The following is a 17,662-nucleotide window of genomic DNA, read 5'->3' as shown; positions in this document are numbered from 1 at the left end:
CAAGTGGAAAAGGGCTATTAGAGATCACAAAGTCTGATCGAAATTGAGGCCATTCAATTTCGGTGTAAAGACGTTAAACTACATATGTGAAGGTCTCATAATGGTTTGACCTCTGCTGATAATTACCCACACCTTTTTTCCACCCCTTGGCTCATGTGATGTGTTTCATAGTTGGTCAACGACCCTGGTAAAGACAACCCGATCTGGGTTTTAAATACCTGGGACTCTCCAACGTTTAGTTTTAGATCTAACGAAGGTTCTCAGAGGAGAGGTGAAAGGTCTTCAAGGCACTTAGAGAATTCCAGCTGCTTTCTTTCAAAGCTCATCAGACTACCATGACGTGGATGACTGGGAACCCTTTTTTCTCATTCATTGTGTGCAGTCCCTCTGGAGTCATCCCTGTTGGAGCTTGTCAGTAGCAAAGGCCTGAAGGTACAAAAATGAATACTGAAGAGAGCTTAAAAACATTCCTGCTTGAATTTGAAGGCCGATTTAAGTCTATCCTTTCAGAGTTGCAGACTTAAACGCAGGCTTCCTGTGGCTCGTTGGTCTAGGCGTATGATTCTCACTTTGGGTGCGAGAGGTCCCGGGTTCAAATCCCGGACGAGCCCCCTTAAAATCACAAGCTCTTACCTTCATGGAATTCTTCGGTAAGACACATTCCTTCTGGGGCATTGTAAATGTGTTGTGTGCCAAACCTTTCAATGTTATGTGTGACACCAATTTGTCTTTCTAAAATAACGTTTTTGATTTTGTGAAGGAGTCACTCTCATGACCCATTGAGTGATGCCATTGACTGCACAGTCCCTGCCATGCAATCTGTATATGTCACATTTTGAGATTGCCTTGGAAACCTTACTGGGCAGGTACTAAAATATACCTGTTACCAGGTACTATCACCTAATGGAAACTTTAAAGATCGGGCTGAGTCAAGTTAAGCCAAGCTAGGTAGGTGCAAGTGGAAAAGGGCTATTAGAGATCACAAAGTCTGATCGAAATTGAGGCCATTCAATTTCGGTGTAAAGACGTTAAACTACATATGTGAAGGTCTCATAATGGTTTGACCTCTGCTGATAATCACCCACGCCTTTTTTCCACCCCTTGGCTCATGTGATGTGTTTCATAGTTGGTCAACGACCCTGGTAAAGACAACCCCCTCTGGGGTTTAAATACCTGGGACTCTCCAACGTTTAGTTTTAGATCTAACGAAGGTTCTCAGAGGAGAGGTGAAAGGTCTTCAATGCACTTAGAGAATTCCAGCTGCTTTCTTTCAAAGCTCATCAGACTACCATGACGTGGATGACTGGGAACCCTTTTTTCTCATTTACTGTGTGCAGTCCCTCTGGAGTCATCCCTGTTGGAGCTTGTCAGTAGCAAAGGCCTGAAGGTACAAAAATGAATACTGAAGAGAGCTTAAAAACATTCCTGCTTGAATTTGAAGGCCGATTTAAGTCTATCCTTTCAGAGTTGCAGACTTAAACGCAGGCTTCCTGTGGCTCGTTGGTCTAGGCGTATGATTCTCGCTTTGGGTGCGAGAGGTCCCGGGTTCAAATCCCGGACGAGCCCCCTTAAAATCACAGGCTCTTAGCTTCATGGAATTCTTTGGTAAGACACATTCCTTCTGGGGCATTGTAAATGTGTTGGGTGCCAAACCATTCAATGTGATGTCTGACACCAATTTGTCTTTCTAAAATAACGTTTTTGATTTTGTGAAAGAGTCACTCTCATGACTCATTGAGTGATGCCATTGACTGCACAGTCCCTGCCACGCAATCTGTATATGTCACATTTTGAGATTGCCTTGGAAACCTTACTGGGCAGGTACTAAAAAAATACCTGTAACCAGGTACTATCACCTAATGGAAACTTTAAAGATCGAGCTGAGTCAAGTTAAGCCAAGCTAGGTAGGTGCAAGTGGAAAAGGGCTATTAGAGATCACAAAGTCTGATCGAAATTGAGGCCATTCAATTTCGGTGTAAAGACGTTAAACTACATATGTGAAGGTCTCATAATGGTTTGACCTCTGCTGATAATTACCCACACCTTTTTTCCACCCCTTGGCTCATGTGATGTGTTTCATAGTTGGTCAACGACCCTGGTAAAGACAACCCGCTCTGGGGTTTAAATACCTGGGACTCTCCAACGTTTAGTTTTAGATCTAACGAAGGTTCTCAGAGGAGAGGTGAAAGGTCTTCAAGGCACTTAGAGAATTCCAGCTGCTTTCTTTCAAAGCTCATCAGACTACCATGACGTGGATGACTGGGAACCCTTTTTTCTCATTCATTGTGTGCAGTCCCTCTGGAGTCATCCCTGTTGGAGCTTGTCAGTAGCAAAGGCCTGAAGGTACAAAAATGAATACTGAAGAGAGCTTAAAAACATTCCTGCTTGAATTTGAAGGCCGATTTAAGTCTATCCTTTCAGAGTTGCAGACTTAAACGCAGGCTTCCTGTGGCTCGTTGGTCTAGGCGTATGATTCTCGCTTTGGGTGCGAGAGGTCCCGGGTTCAAATCCCGGACGAGCCCCCTTAAAATCACAAGCTCTTAGCTTCATGGAATTCTTTGGTAAGACACATTCCTTCTGGGGCATTGTAAAAGTGTTGTGTGCCAAACCTTTCAATGTTATGTGTGACACCAATTTGTCTTTCTAAAATAACGTTTTTGATTTTGTGAAGGAGTCACTCTCATGACCCATTGAGTGATGCCATTGACTGCACAGTCCCTGCCATGCAATCTGTATATGTCACATTTTGAGATTGCCTTGGAAACCTTACTGGGCAGGTACTAAAATATACCTGTTACCAGGTACTATCACCTAATGGAAACTTTAAAGATCGGGCTGAGTCAAGTTAAGCCAAGCTAGGTAGGTGCAAGTGGAAAAGGGCTATTAGAGATCACAAAGTCTGATCGAAATTGAGGCCATTCAATTTCGGTGTAAAGACGTTAAACTACATATGTGAAGGTCTCATAATGGTTTGACCTCTGCTGATAATTACCCACACCTTTTTTCCACCCCTTGGCTCATGTGATGTGTTTCATAGTTGGTCAACGACCCTGGTAAAGACAACCCGCTCTGGGTTTTAAATACCTGGGACTCTCCAACGTTTAGTTTTAGATCTAACGAAGGTTCTCAGAGGAGAGGTGAAAGGTCTTCAATGCACTTAGAGAATTCCAGCTGCTTTCTTTCAAAGCTCATCAGACTACCATGACGTGGATGACTGGGAACCCTTTTTTCTCATTTACTGTGTGCAGTCCCTCTGGAGTCATCCCTGTTGGAGCTTGTCAGTAGCAAAGTCCTGAAAGTACAAAAATGAATACTGAAGAGAGCTTAAAAACATTCCTGCTTGAATTTGAAGGCCGATTTAAGTCTATCCTTTCAGAGTTGCAGACTTAAACGCAGGCTTCCAGTGGCTCGTTGGTCTAGGCGTATGATTCTCGCTTTGGGTGCGAGAGGTCCCGGGTTCAAATCCCGGACGAGCCCCCTTAAAATCACAGGCTCTTAGCTTCATGGAATTCTTTGGTAAGACACATTCCTTCTGGGGCATTGTAAATGTGTTGGGTGCCAAACCATTCAATGTTATGTCTGACACCAATTTGTCTTTCTAAAATAACGTTTTTGATTTTGTGAAAGAGTCACTCTCATGACTCATTGAGTGATGCCATTGACTGCACAGTCCCTGCCACGCAATCTGTATATGTCACATTTTGAGATTGCCTTGGAAACCTTACTGGGCAGGTACTAAAAAAATACCTGTAACCAGGTACTATCACCTAATGGAAACTTTAAAGATCGAGCTGAGTCAAGTTAAGCCAAGCTAGGTAGGTGCAAGTGGAAAAGGGCTATTAGAGATCACAAAGTCTGATCGAAATTGAGGCCATTCAATTTCGGTGTAAAGACGTTAAACTACATATGTGAAGGTCTCATAATGGTTTGACCTCTGCTGATAATTACCCACACCTTTTTTCCACCCCTTGGCTCATGTGATGTGTTTCATAGTTGGTCAACGACCCTGGTAAAGACAACCCCCTCTGGGGTTTAAATACCTGGGACTCTCCAACGTTTAGTTTTAGATCTAACGAAGGTTCTCAGAGGAGAGGTGAAAGGTCTTCAAGGCACTTAGAGAATTCCAGCTGCTTTCTTTCAAAGCTCATCAGACTACCATGACGTGGATGACTGGGAACCCTTTTTTCTCATTCACTGTGTGCAGTCCCTCTGGAGTCATCCCTGTTGGAGCTTGTCAGTAGCAAATGCCTGAAGGTACAAAAATGAATACTGAAGAGAGCTTAACACCATTCCTGCTTGAATTTGAAGGCCGATATAAGTCTATCCTTTCAGAGTTGCAGACTTGAACGCAGGCCTCCTGTGGCTCGTTGGTCTAGGCGTATGATTCTTGCTTAGGGTGCGAGAGGTCCCGGGTTCAAATCCCGGACGAGCCCCCTTAAACTCACAAGCTCTTAGCTTCATGGAATTCTTTGCTAAGACACATTCCTTCTGGGGCATTGTAAATGTGTTGTGTGCCAAACCTTTCAATGTGATGTGTGACACCAATTTGTCTTTCTAAAATAACGTTTTTGATTTTGTGAAAGAGTCACTCTCATGACTCATTGAGTGATGCCATTGACTGCACAGTCCCTGCCACGCAATCTGTATATGTCACATTTTGAGATTGCCTTGGAAACCTTACTGGGCAGGTACTAAAAAAATACCTGTAACCAGGTACTATCACCTAATGGAAACTTTAAAGATCGAGCTGAGTCAAGTTAAGCCAAGCTAGGTAGGTGCAAGTGGAAAAGGGCTATTAGAGATCACAAAGTCTGATCGAAATTGAGGCCATTCAATTTCGGTGTAAAGACGTTAAACTACATATGTGAAGGTCTCATAATGGTTTCACCTGAAACCTCTGCTGATAATCACCCACGCCTTTTTTCCACCCCTTGGCTCATGTGATGTGTTTCATAGTTGGTCAACGACCCTGGTAAAGACAACCCCCTCTGGGGTTTAAATACCTGGGACTCTCCAACGTTTAGTTTTAGATCTAACGAAGGTTCTCAGAGGAGAGGTGAAAGGTCTTCAAGGCACTTAGAGAATTCCAGCTGCTTTCTTTCAAAGCTCATCAGACTACCATGACGTGGATGACTGGGAACCCTTTTTTCTCATTCACTGTGTGCAGTCCCTCTGGAGTCATCCCTGTTGGAGCTTGTCAGTAGCAAAGGCCTGAAGGTACAAAAATGAATACTGAAGAGAGCTTAACACCATTCCTGCTTGAATTTGAAGGCCGATATAAGTCTATCCTTTCAGAGTTGCAGACTTGAACGCAGGCCTCCTGTGGCTCGTTGGTCTAGGCGTATGATTCTTGCTTAGGGTGCGAGAGGTCCCGGGTTCAAATCCCGGACGAGCCCCCTTAAACTCACAAGCTCTTAGCTTCATGGAATTCTTTGGTAAGACACATTCCTTCTGGGGCATTGTAAAAGTGTTGTGTGCCAAACCTTTCAATGTTATGTGTGACACCAATTTGTCTTTCTAAAATAACGTTTTTGATTTTGTGAAGGAGTCACTCTCATGACCCATTGAGTGATGCCATTGACTGCACAGTCCCTGCCATGCAATCTGTATATGTCACATTTTGAGATTGCCTTGGAAACCTTACTGGGCAGGTACTAAAATATACCTGTTACCAGGTACTATCACCTAATGGAAACTTTAAAGATCGGGCTGAGTCAAGTTAAGCCAAGCTAGGTAGGTGCAAGTGGAAAAGGGCTATTAGAGATCACAAAGTCTGATCGAAATTGAGGCCATTCAATTTCGGTGTAAAGACGTTAAACTACATATGTGAAGGTCTCATAATGGTTTGACCTCTGCTGATAATCACCCACGCCTTTTTTCCACCCCTTGGCTCATGTGATGTGTTTCATAGTTGGTCAACGACCCTGGTAAAGACAACCCCCTCTGGGGTTTAAATACCTGGGACTCTCCAACGTTTAGTTTTAGATCTAACGAAGGTTCTCAGAGGAGAGGTGAAAGGTCTTCAATGCACTTAGAGAATTCCAGCTGCTTTCTTTCAAAGCTCATCAGACTACCATGACGTGGATGACTGGGAACCCTTTTTTCTCATTTACTGTGTGCAGTCCCTCTGGAGTCATCCCTGTTGGAGCTTGTCAGTAGCAAATGCCTGAAGGTACAAAAATGAATACTGAAGAGAGCTTAAAAACATTCCTGCTTGAATTTGAAGGCCGATTTAAGTCTATCCTTTCAGAGTTGCAGACTTAAACGCAGGCTTCCTGTGGCTCGTTGGTCTAGGCGTATGATTCTCGCTTTGGGTGCGAGAGGTCCCGGGTTCAAATCCCGGACGAGCCCCCTTAAAATCACAGGCTCTTAGCTTCATGGAATTCTTTGGTAAGACACATTCCTTCTGGGGCATTGTAAATGTGTTGGGTGCCAAACCATTCAATGTGATGTCTGACACCAATTTGTCTTTCTAAAATAACGTTTTTGATTTTGTGAAAGAGTCACTCTCATGACTCATTGAGTGATGCCATTGACTGCACAGTCCCTGCCACGCAATCTGTATATGTCACATTTTGAGATTGCCTTGGAAACCTTACTGGGCAGGTACTAAAAAAATACCTGTAACCAGGTACTATCACCTAATGGAAACTTTAAAGATCGAGCTGAGTCAAGTTAAGCCAAGCTAGGTAGGTGCAAGTGGAAAAGGGCTATTAGAGATCACAAAGTCTGATCGAAATTGAGGCCATTCAATTTCGGTGTAAAGACGTTAAACTACATATGTGAAGGTCTCATAATGGTTTGACCTCTGCTGATAATTACCCACACCTTTTTTCCACCCCTTGGCTCATGTGATGTGTTTCATAGTTGGTCAACGACCCTGGTAAAGACAACCCGCTCTGGGGTTTAAATACCTGGGACTCTCCAACGTTTAGTTTTAGATCTAACGAAGGTTCTCAGAGGAGAGGTGAAAGGTCTTCAAGGCACTTAGAGAATTCCAGCTGCTTTCTTTCAAAGCTCATCAGACTACCATGACGTGGATGACTGGGAACCCTTTTTTCTCATTCACTGTGTGCAGTCCCTCTGGAGTCATCCCTGTTGGAGCTTGTCAGTAGCAAAGGCCTGAAGGTACAAAAATGAATACTGAAGAGAGCTTAAAAACATTCCTGCTTGAATTTGAAGGCCGATTTAAGTCTATCCTTTCAGAGTTGCAGACTTAAACGCAGGCTTCCTGTGGCTCGTTGGTCTAGGCGTATGATTCTCGCTTTGGGTGCGAGAGGTCCTGGGTTCAAATCCCGGACGAGCCCCCTTAAAATCACAAGCTCTTACCTTCATGGAATTCTTTGGTAAGACACATTCCTTCTGGGGCATTGTAAAAGTGTTGTGTGCCAAACCTTTCAATGTTATGTGTGACACCAATTTGTCTTTCTAAAATAACGTTTTTGATTTTGTGAAGGAGTCACTCTCATGACCCATTGAGTGATGCCATTGACTGCACAGTCCCTGCCACGCAATCTGTATATGTCACATTTTGAGATTGCCTTGGAAACCTTACTGGGCACGTACTAAAATATACCTGTTACCAGGTACTATCACCTAATGGAAACTTTAAAGATCGGGCTGAGTCAAGTTAAGCCAAGCTAGGTAGGTACAAGTGGAAAAGGGCTATTAGAGATCACAAAGTCTGATCGAAATTGAGGCCATTCAATTTCGGTGTAAAGACGTTAAACTACATATGTGAAGGTCTCATAATGGTTTCACCTGAAACCTCTGCTGATAATCACCCACGCCTTTTTTCCACCCCTTGGCTCATGTGATGTGTTTCATAGTTGGTCAACGACCCTGGTAAAGACAACCCCCTCTGGGGTTTAAATACCTGGGACTCTCCAACGTTTAGTTTTAGATCTAACGAAGGTTCTCAGAGGAGAGGTGAAAGGTCTTCAAGGCACTTAGAGAATTCCAGCTGCTTTCTTTCAAAGCTCATCAGACTACCATGACGTGGATGACTGGGAACCCTTTTTTCTCATTCACTGTGTGCAGTCCCTCTGGAGTCATCCCTGTTGGAGCTTGTCAGTAGCAAAGGCCTGAAGGTACAAAAATGAATACTGAAGAGAGCTTAACACCATTCCTGCTTGAATTTGAAGGCCGATATAAGTCTATCCTTTCAGAGTTGCAGACTTAAACGCGGGCCTCCTGTGGCTCGTTGGTCTAGGCGTATGATTCTCGCTTCGTGTGCGAGAGGTCCCGGGTTCAAATCCCGGACGAGCCCCCTTAAAATCACAAGCTCTTAGCTTCATGGAATTCTTTGCAAAGACACATTCCTTCTGGGGCATTGTAAATGTGTTGTGTGCCAAACGACTCAATGTGATGTGTGACACCAATTTGTCTTTCTAAAATAACGTTTTTGATTTTGTGAAGGAGTCACTCTCATGACTCATTGAGTGATGCCATTGACTGCACAGTCCCTGCCACGCAATCTGTATATGTCACGTTTTGAGATTGCCTTGGAAACCTTACTGGGCAGGTACTAAAAAAATACCTGTAACCAGGTACTATCACCTAATGGAAACTTTAAAGATCGAGCTGAGTCAAGTTAAGCCAAGCTAGGTAGGTGCAAGTGGAAAAGGGCTATTAGAGATCACAAAGTCTGATCGAAATTGAGGCCATTCAATTTCGGTGTAAAGACGTTAAACTACATATGTGAAGGTCTCATAATGGTTTGACCTCTGCTGATAATTACCCACACCTTTTTTCCACCCCTTGGCTCATGTGATGTGTTTCATAGTTGGTCAACGACCCTGGTAAAGACAACCCGCTCTGGGTTTTAAATACCTGGGACTCTCCAACGTTTAGTTTTAGATCTAACGAAGGTTCTCAGAGGAGAGGTGAAAGGTCTTCAATGCACTTAGAGAATTCCAGCTGCTTTCTTTCAAAGCTCATCAGACTACCATGACGTGGATGACTGGGAACCCTTTTTTCTCATTCACTGTGTGCAGTCCCTCTGGAGTCATCCCTGTTGGAGCTTGTCAGTAGCAAAGGCCTGAAGGTACAAAAATGAATACTGAAGAGAGCTTAAAAACATTCCTGCTTGAATTTGAAGGCCGATTTAAGTCTATCCTTTCAGAGTTGCAGACTTAAACGCAGGCTTCCTGTGGCTCGTTGGTCTAGGCGTATGATTCTCGCTTTGGGTGCGAGAGGTCCCGAGTTCAAATCCGGGACGAACCCCCTTAAAATCACAAGCTCTTAGCTTCATGGAATTCTTTGGTAAGACACATTCCTTCTGGGGCATTGTAAATGTGTTGTGTGCCAAACCTTTCAATGTTATGTGTGACACCAATTTGTCTTTCTAAAATAACGTTTTTGATTTTGTGAAGGAGTCACTCTCATGACCCATTGAGTGATGCCATTGACTGCACAGTCCCTGCCACGCAATCTGTATATGTCACATTTTGAGATTGCCTTGGAAACCTTACTGGGCACGTACTAAAATATACCTGTTACCAGGTACTATCACCTAATGGAAACTTTAAAGATCGGGCTGAGTCAAGTTAAGCCAAGCTAGGTAGGTACAAGTGGAAAAGGGCTATTAGAGATCACAAAGTCTGATCGAAATTGAGGCCATTCAATTTCGGTGTAAAGACGTTAAACTACATATGTGAAGGTCTCATAATGGTTTCACCTGAAACCTCTGCTGATAATCACCCACGCCTTTTTTCCACCCCTTGGCTCATGTGATGTGTTTCATAGTTGGTCAACGACCCTGGTAAAGACAACCCCCTCTGGGGTTTAAATACCTGGGACTCTCCAACGTTTAGTTTTAGATCTAACGAAGGTTCTCAGAGGAGAGGTGAAAGGTCTTCAAGGCACTTAGAGAATTCCAGCTGCTTTCTTTCAAAGCTCATCAGACTACCATGACGTGGATGACTGGGAACCCTTTTTTCTCATTCACTGTGTGCAGTCCCTCTGGAGTCATCCCTGTTGGAGCTTGTCAGTAGCAAAGGCCTGAAGGTACAAAAATGAATACTGAAGAGAGCTTAACACCATTCCTGCTTGAATTTGAAGGCCGATATAAGTCTATCCTTTCAGAGTTGCAGACTTAAACGCAGGCCTCCTGTGGCTCGTTGGTCTAGGCGTATGATTCTCGCTTCGGGTGCGAGAGGTCCCGGGTTCAAATCCCGGACGAGCCCCCTTAAAATCACAATCTCTTAGCTTGATGGAATTCTTTGCAAAGACACATTCCTTCTGGGGCATTGTAAATGTGTTGTGTGCCAAACGACTCAATGTTATGTGTGACACCAATTTGTCTTTCTAAAATAACGTTTTTGATTTTGTGAAAGAGTCACTCTCATGACTCATTGAGTGATGCCATTGACTGCACAGTCCCTGCCACGCAATCTGTATATGTCACGTTTTGAGATTGCCTTGGAAACCTTACTGGGCAGGTACTAAAAAAATACCTGTAACCAGGTACTATCACCTAATGGAAACTTTAAAGATCGAGCTGAGTCAAGTTAAGCCAAGCTAGGTAGGTGCAAGTGGAAAAGGGCTATTAGAGATCACAAAGTCTGATCGAAATTGAGGCCATTCAATTTCGGTGTAAAGACGTTAAACTACATATGTGAAGGTCTCATAATGGTTTGACCTCTGCTGATAATTACCCACACCTTTTTTCCACCCCTTGGCTCATGTGATGTGTTTCATAGTTGGTCAACGACCCTGGTAAAGACAACCCGCTCTGGGTTTTAAATACCTGGGACTCTCCAACGTTTAGTTTTAGATCTAACGAAGGTTCTCAGAGGAGAGGTGAAAGGTCTTCAAGGCACTTAGAGAATTCCAGCTGCTTTCTTTCAAAGCTCATCAGACTACCATGACGTGGATGACTGGGAACCCTTTTTTCTCATTCACTGTGTGCAGTCCCTCTGGAGTCATCCCTGTTGGAGCTTGTCAGTAGCAAAGGCCTGAAGGTACAAAAATGAATACTGAAGAGAGCTTAAAAACATTCCTGCTTGAATTTGAAGGCCGATTTAAGTCTATCCTTTCAGAGTTGCAGACTTAAACGCAGGCTTCCTGTGGCTCGTTGGTCTAGGCGTATGATTCTCGCTTTGGGTGCGAGAGGTCCCGGGTTCAAATCCCGGACGAGCCCCCTTAAACTCACAAGCTCTTAGCTTCATGGAATTCTTTGGTAAGACACATTCCTTCTGGGGCATTGTAAAAGTGTTGTGTGCCAAACCTTTCAATGTTATGTGTGACACCAATTTGTCTTTCTAAAATAACGTTTTTGATTTTGTGAAGGAGTCACTCTCATGACCCATTGAGTGATGCCATTGACTGCACAGTCCCTGCCATGCAATCTGTATATGTCACATTTTGAGATTGCCTTGGAAACCTTACTGGGCAGGTACTAAAATATACCTGTTACCAGGTACTATCACCTAATGGAAACTTTAAAGATCGGGCTGAGTCAAGTTAAGCCAAGCTAGGTAGGTGCAAGTGGAAAAGGGCTATTAGAGATCACAAAGTCTGATCGAAATTGAGGCCATTCAATTTCGGTGTAAAGACGTTAAACTACATATGTGAAGGTCTCATAATGGTTTGACCTCTGCTGATAATCACCCACGCCTTTTTTCCACCCCTTGGCTCATGTGATGTGTTTCATAGTTGGTCAACGACCCTGGTAAAGACAACCCCCTCTGGGGTTTAAATACCTGGGACTCTCCAACGTTTAGTTTTAGATCTAACGAAGGTTCTCAGAGGAGAGGTGAAAGGTCTTCAATGCACTTAGAGAATTCCAGCTGCTTTCTTTCAAAGCTCATCAGACTACCATGACGTGGATGACTGGGAACCCTTTTTTCTCATTTACTGTGTGCAGTCCCTCTGGAGTCATCCCTGTTGGAGCTTGTCAGTAGCAAATGCCTGAAGGTACAAAAATGAATACTGAAGAGAGCTTAAAAACATTCCTGCTTGAATTTGAAGGCCGATTTAAGTCTATCCTTTCAGAGTTGCAGACTTAAACGCAGGCTTCCTGTGGCTCGTTGGTCTAGGCGTATGATTCTCGCTTTGGGTGCGAGAGGTCCCGGGTTCAAATCCCGGACGAGCCCCCTTAAAATCACAGGCTCTTAGCTTCATGGAATTCTTTGGTAAGACACATTCCTTCTGGGGCATTGTAAATGTGTTGGGTGCCAAACCATTCAATGTGATGTCTGACACCAATTTGTCTTTCTAAAATAACGTTTTTGATTTTGTGAAAGAGTCACTCTCATGACTCATTGAGTGATGCCATTGACTGCACAGTCCCTGCCACGCAATCTGTATATGTCACATTTTGAGATTGCCTTGGAAACCTTACTGGGCAGGTACTAAAAAAATACCTGTAACCAGGTACTATCACCTAATGGAAACTTTAAAGATCGAGCTGAGTCAAGTTAAGCCAAGCTAGGTAGGTGCAAGTGGAAAAGGGCTATTAGAGATCACAAAGTCTGATCGAAATTGAGGCCATTCAATTTCGGTGTAAAGACGTTAAACTACATATGTGAAGGTCTCATAATGGTTTGACCTCTGCTGATAATTACCCACACCTTTTTTCCACCCCTTGGCTCATGTGATGTGTTTCATAGTTGGTCAACGACCCTGGTAAAGACAACCCGCTCTGGGGTTTAAATACCTGGGACTCTCCAACGTTTAGTTTTAGATCTAACGAAGGTTCTCAGAGGAGAGGTGAAAGGTCTTCAAGGCACTTAGAGAATTCCAGCTGCTTTCTTTCAAAGCTCATCAGACTACCATGACGTGGATGACTGGGAACCCTTTTTTCTCATTCACTGTGTGCAGTCCCTCTGGAGTCATCCCTGTTGGAGCTTGTCAGTAGCAAAGGCCTGAAGGTACAAAAATGAATACTGAAGAGAGCTTAAAAACATTCCTGCTTGAATTTGAAGGCCGATTTAAGTCTATCCTTTCAGAGTTGCAGACTTAAACGCAGGCTTCCTGTGGCTCGTTGGTCTAGGCGTATGATTCTCGCTTTGGGTGCGAGAGGTCCTGGGTTCAAATCCTGGACGAGCCCCCTTAAAATCACAAGCTCTTACCTTCATGGAATTCTTTGGTAAGACACATTCCTTCTGGGGCATTGTAAAAGTGTTGTGTGCCAAACCTTTCAATGTTATGTGTGACACCAATTTGTCTTTCTAAAATAACGTTTTTGATTTTGTGAAGGAGTCACTCTCATGACCCATTGAGTGATGCCATTGACTGCACAGTCCCTGCCACGCAATCTGTATATGTCACATTTTGAGATTGCCTTGGAAACCTTACTGGGCACGTACTAAAATATACCTGTTACCAGGTACTATCACCTAATGGAAACTTTAAAGATCGGGCTGAGTCAAGTTAAGCCAAGCTAGGTAGGTACAAGTGGAAAAGGGCTATTAGAGATCACAAAGTCTGATCGAAATTGAGGCCATTCAATTTCGGTGTAAAGACGTTAAACTACATATGTGAAGGTCTCATAATGGTTTCACCTGAAACCTCTGCTGATAATCACCCACGCCTTTTTTCCACCCCTTGGCTCATGTGATGTGTTTCATAGTTGGTCAACGACCCTGGTAAAGACAACCCCCTCTGGGGTTTAAATACCTGGGACTCTCCAACGTTTAGTTTTAGATCTAACGAAGGTTCTCAGAGGAGAGGTGAAAGGTCTTCAAGGCACTTAGAGAATTCCAGCTGCTTTCTTTCAAAGCTCATCAGACTACCATGACGTGGATGACTGGGAACCCTTTTTTCTCATTCACTGTGTGCAGTCCCTCTGGAGTCATCCCTGTTGGAGCTTGTCAGTAGCAAAGGCCTGAAGGTACAAAAATGAATACTGAAGAGAGCTTAACACCATTCCTGCTTGAATTTGAAGGCCGATATAAGTCTATCCTTTCAGAGTTGCAGACTTAAACGTGGGCCTCCTGTGGCTCGTTGGTCTAGGCGTATGATTCTCGCTTCGTGTGCGAGAGGTCCCGGGTTCAAATCCCGGACGAGCCCCCTTAAAATCACAAGCTCTTAGCTTCATGGAATTCTTTGCAAAGACACATTCCTTCTGGGGCATTGTAAATGTGTTGTGTGCCAAACGACTCAATGTGATGTGTGACACCAATTTGTCTTTCTAAAATAACGTTTTTGATTTTGTGAAGGAGTCACTCTCATGACTCATTGAGTGATGCCATTGACTGCACAGTCCCTGCCACGCAATCTGTATATGTCACGTTTTGAGATTGCCTTGGAAACCTTACTGGGCAGGTACTAAAAAAATACCTGTAACCAGGTACTATCACCTAATGGAAACTTTAAAGATCGAGCTGAGTCAAGTTAAGCCAAGCTAGGTAGGTGCAAGTGGAAAAGGGCTATTAGAGATCACAAAGTCTGATCGAAATTGAGGCCATTCAATTTCGGTGTAAAGACGTTAAACTACATATGTGAAGGTCTCATAATGGTTTGACCTCTGCTGATAATTACCCACACCTTTTTTCCACCCCTTGGCTCATGTGATGTGTTTCATAGTTGGTCAACGACCCTGGTAAAGACAACCCGCTCTGGGTTTTAAATACCTGGGACTCTCCAACGTTTAGTTTTAGATCTAACGAAGGTTCTCAGAGGAGAGGTGAAAGGTCTTCAATGCACTTAGAGAATTCCAGCTGCTTTCTTTCAAAGCTCATCAGACTACCATGACGTGGATGACTGGGAACCCTTTTTTCTCATTCACTGTGTGCAGTCCCTCTGGAGTCATCCCTGTTGGAGCTTGTCAGTAGCAAAGGCCTGAAGGTACAAAAATGAATACTGAAGAGAGCTTAAAAACATTCCTGCTTGAATTTGAAGGCCGATTTAAGTCTATCCTTTCAGAGTTGCAGACTTAAACGCAGGCTTCCTGTGGCTCGTTGGTCTAGGCGTATGATTCTCGCTTTGGGTGCGAGAGGTCCCGAGTTCAAATCCGGGACGAACCCCCTTAAAATCACAAGCTCTTAGCTTCATGGAATTCTTTGGTAAGACACATTCCTTCTGGGGCATTGTAAATGTGTTGTGTGCCAAACCTTTCAATGTTATGTGTGACACCAATTTGTCTTTCTAAAATAACGTTTTTGATTTTGTGAAGGAGTCACTCTCATGACCCATTGAGTGATGCCATTGACTGCACAGTCCCTGCCACGCAATCTGTATATGTCACATTTTGAGATTGCCTTGGAAACCTTACTGGGCACGTACTAAAATATACCTGTTACCAGGTACTATCACCTAATGGAAACTTTAAAGATCGGGCTGAGTCAAGTTAAGCCAAGCTAGGTAGGTACAAGTGGAAAAGGGCTATTAGAGATCACAAAGTCTGATCGAAATTGAGGCCATTCAATTTCGGTGTAAAGACGTTAAACTACATATGTGAAGGTCTCATAATGGTTTCACCTGAAACCTCTGCTGATAATCACCCACGCCTTTTTTCCACCCCTTGGCTCATGTGATGTGTTTCATAGTTGGTCAACGACCCTGGTAAAGACAACCCCCTCTGGGGTTTAAATACCTGGGACTCTCCAACGTTTAGTTTTAGATCTAACGAAGGTTCTCAGAGGAGAGGTGAAAGGTCTTCAAGGCACTTAGAGAATTCCAGCTGCTTTCTTTCAAAGCTCATCAGACTACCATGACGTGGATGACTGGGAACCCTTTTTTCTCATTCACTGTGTGCAGTCCCTCTGGAGTCATCCCTGTTGGAGCTTGTCAGTAGCAAAGGCCTGAAGGTACAAAAATGAATACTGAAGAGAGCTTAACACCATTCCTGCTTGAATTTGAAGGCCGATATAAGTCTATCCTTTCAGAGTTGCAGACTTAAACGCAGGCCTCCTGTGGCTCGTTGGTCTAGGCGTATGATTCTCGCTTCGGGTGCGAGAGGTCCCGGGTTCAAATCCCGGACGAGCCCCCTTAAAATCACAATCTCTTAGCTTGATGGAATTCTTTGCAAAGACACATTCCTTCTGGGGCATTGTAAATGTGTTGTGTGCCAAACGACTCAATGTTATGTGTGACACCAATTTGTCTTTCTAAAATAACGTTTTTGATTTTGTGAAAGAGTCACTCTCATGACTCATTGAGTGATGCCATTGACTGCACAGTCCCTGCCACGCAATCTGTATATGTCACGTTTTGAGATTGCCTTGGAAACCTTACTGGGCAGGTACTAAAAAAATACCTGTAACCAGGTACTATCACCTAATGGAAACTTTAAAGATCGAGCTGAGTCAAGTTAAGCCAAGCTAGGTAGGTGCAAGTGGAAAAGGGCTATTAGAGATCACAAAGTCTGATCGAAATTGAGGCCATTCAATTTCGGTGTAAAGACGTTAAACTACATATGTGAAGGTCTCATAATGGTTTGACCTCTGCTGATAATTACCCACACCTTTTTTCCACCCCTTGGCTCATGTGATGTGTTTCATAGTTGGTCAACGACCCTGGTAAAGACAACCCGCTCTGGGTTTTAAATACCTGGGACTCTCCAACGTTTAGTTTTAGATCTAACGAAGGTTCTCAGAGGAGAGGTGAAAGGTCTTCAAGGCACTTAGAGAATTCCAGCTGCTTTCTTTCAAAGCTCATCAGACTACCATGACGTGGATGACTGGGAACCCTTTTTTCTCATTCACTGTGTGCAGTCCCTCTGGAGTCATCCCTGTTGGAGCTTGTCAGTAGCAAAGGCCTGAAGGTACAAAAATGAATACTGAAGAGAGCTTAAAAACATTCCTGCTTGAATTTGAAGGCCGATTTAAGTCTATCCTTTCAGAGTTGCAGACTTAAACGCAGGCTTCCTGTGGCTCGTTGGTCTAGGCGTATGATTCTCGCTTTGGGTGCGAGAGGTCCCGGGTTCAAATCCCGGACGAGCCCCCTTAAAATCACAGACTCTTAGCTTCATGGAATTCTTTGGTAAGACACATTCCTTCTGGGGCATTGTAAATGTGTTGGGTGCCAAACCATTCAATGTTATGTGTGACACCAATTTGTCTTTCTAAAATAACGTTTTTGATTTTGTGAAGGAGTCACTCTCATGACCCATTGAGTGATGCCATTGACTGCACAGTCCCTGCCACGCAATCTGTATATGTCACATTTTGAGATTGCCTTGGAAACCTTACTGGGCAGGTACTAAAATATACCTGTTACCAGGTACTATCACCTAATGGAAACTTTAAAGATCGGGCTAAGTCAAGTTAAGCCAAGCTAGGTAGGTGCAAGTGGAAAAGGGCTATTAGAGATCACAAAGTCTGATCGAAATTGAGGCCATTCAATTTCGGTGTAAAGACGTTAAACTCCATATGTGAAGGTCTCATAATGGTTTCACCTCTGCTGATAATTACCCACGCCTTTTTTCCACCCTTGGCTCATGTGATGTGTTTCATAGTTGGTCAACGACCCTGGTAAAGACAACCCCCTCTGGGGTTTAAATACCTGGGACTCTCCAACGTTTAGTTTTAGATCTAACGAAGGTTCTCAGAGGAGAGGTGAAAGGTCTTCAAGGCACTTAGAAAATTCCAGCTGCTTTCTTTCAAAGCTCATCAGACTACCATGACGTGGATGACTGGGAACCCTTTTTTCTCATTCACTGTGTGCAGTCCCTCTGGAGTCATCCCTGTTGGAGCTTGTCAGTAGCAAAGTCCTG

At 43.7% G+C, this 17,662-nt stretch overlaps 14 non-coding genes across 14 annotated transcripts; all 14 read left to right on the top strand.

The window, feature by feature from the left end:
• Positions 1 to 1,494: 1,494 nt before the first annotated feature.
• Positions 1,495 to 1,566, top strand: trnap-ugg (transfer RNA proline (anticodon UGG)). The gene has a single exon. It is a non-coding gene; the product is annotated as a tRNA-Pro (tRNA).
• Positions 1,567 to 2,450: 884 nt separating this feature from the next.
• trnap-ugg (transfer RNA proline (anticodon UGG)) lies at positions 2,451 to 2,522 on the top strand. The gene has a single exon. It is a non-coding gene; the product is annotated as a tRNA-Pro (tRNA).
• Positions 2,523 to 3,405: 883 nt separating this feature from the next.
• trnap-ugg (transfer RNA proline (anticodon UGG)) lies at positions 3,406 to 3,477 on the top strand. Its single transcript has one exon. It is a non-coding gene; the product is annotated as a tRNA-Pro (tRNA).
• An 884-nt stretch (positions 3,478 to 4,361) lies between these two features.
• trnap-agg (transfer RNA proline (anticodon AGG)) lies at positions 4,362 to 4,433 on the top strand. Its single transcript has one exon. It is a non-coding gene; the product is annotated as a tRNA-Pro (tRNA).
• An 891-nt stretch (positions 4,434 to 5,324) lies between these two features.
• On the top strand, positions 5,325 to 5,396 carry trnap-agg (transfer RNA proline (anticodon AGG)). Its single transcript has one exon. It is a non-coding gene; the product is annotated as a tRNA-Pro (tRNA).
• Positions 5,397 to 6,279: 883 nt separating this feature from the next.
• Positions 6,280 to 6,351, top strand: trnap-ugg (transfer RNA proline (anticodon UGG)). Its single transcript has one exon. It is a non-coding gene; the product is annotated as a tRNA-Pro (tRNA).
• An 884-nt stretch (positions 6,352 to 7,235) lies between these two features.
• trnap-ugg (transfer RNA proline (anticodon UGG)) lies at positions 7,236 to 7,307 on the top strand. The gene has a single exon. It is a non-coding gene; the product is annotated as a tRNA-Pro (tRNA).
• Positions 7,308 to 8,197: 890 nt separating this feature from the next.
• On the top strand, positions 8,198 to 8,269 carry trnat-cgu (transfer RNA threonine (anticodon CGU)). The gene has a single exon. It is a non-coding gene; the product is annotated as a tRNA-Thr (tRNA).
• A 1,846-nt stretch (positions 8,270 to 10,115) lies between these two features.
• trnap-cgg (transfer RNA proline (anticodon CGG)) lies at positions 10,116 to 10,187 on the top strand. The gene has a single exon. It is a non-coding gene; the product is annotated as a tRNA-Pro (tRNA).
• An 884-nt stretch (positions 10,188 to 11,071) lies between these two features.
• On the top strand, positions 11,072 to 11,143 carry trnap-ugg (transfer RNA proline (anticodon UGG)). The gene has a single exon. It is a non-coding gene; the product is annotated as a tRNA-Pro (tRNA).
• An 883-nt stretch (positions 11,144 to 12,026) lies between these two features.
• On the top strand, positions 12,027 to 12,098 carry trnap-ugg (transfer RNA proline (anticodon UGG)). The gene has a single exon. It is a non-coding gene; the product is annotated as a tRNA-Pro (tRNA).
• A 1,846-nt stretch (positions 12,099 to 13,944) lies between these two features.
• Positions 13,945 to 14,016, top strand: trnat-cgu (transfer RNA threonine (anticodon CGU)). The gene has a single exon. It is a non-coding gene; the product is annotated as a tRNA-Thr (tRNA).
• A 1,846-nt stretch (positions 14,017 to 15,862) lies between these two features.
• Positions 15,863 to 15,934, top strand: trnap-cgg (transfer RNA proline (anticodon CGG)). The gene has a single exon. It is a non-coding gene; the product is annotated as a tRNA-Pro (tRNA).
• Positions 15,935 to 16,818: 884 nt separating this feature from the next.
• Positions 16,819 to 16,890, top strand: trnap-ugg (transfer RNA proline (anticodon UGG)). Its single transcript has one exon. It is a non-coding gene; the product is annotated as a tRNA-Pro (tRNA).
• The last annotated feature ends 772 nt before the right edge of the window (positions 16,891 to 17,662 follow it).

The sequence above is a fragment of the Diplotaxodon limnothrissa genome, linkage group LG18, assembly GCF_057381915.1.
Source record: "Diplotaxodon limnothrissa isolate DT_005_m linkage group LG18, D_limnothrissa_male_GT1.1, whole genome shotgun sequence".
Taxonomy (NCBI): Eukaryota; Metazoa; Chordata; class Actinopteri; order Cichliformes; family Cichlidae; genus Diplotaxodon; species Diplotaxodon limnothrissa.
This window is presented reverse-complemented; position numbering and strand designations above follow the sequence as displayed.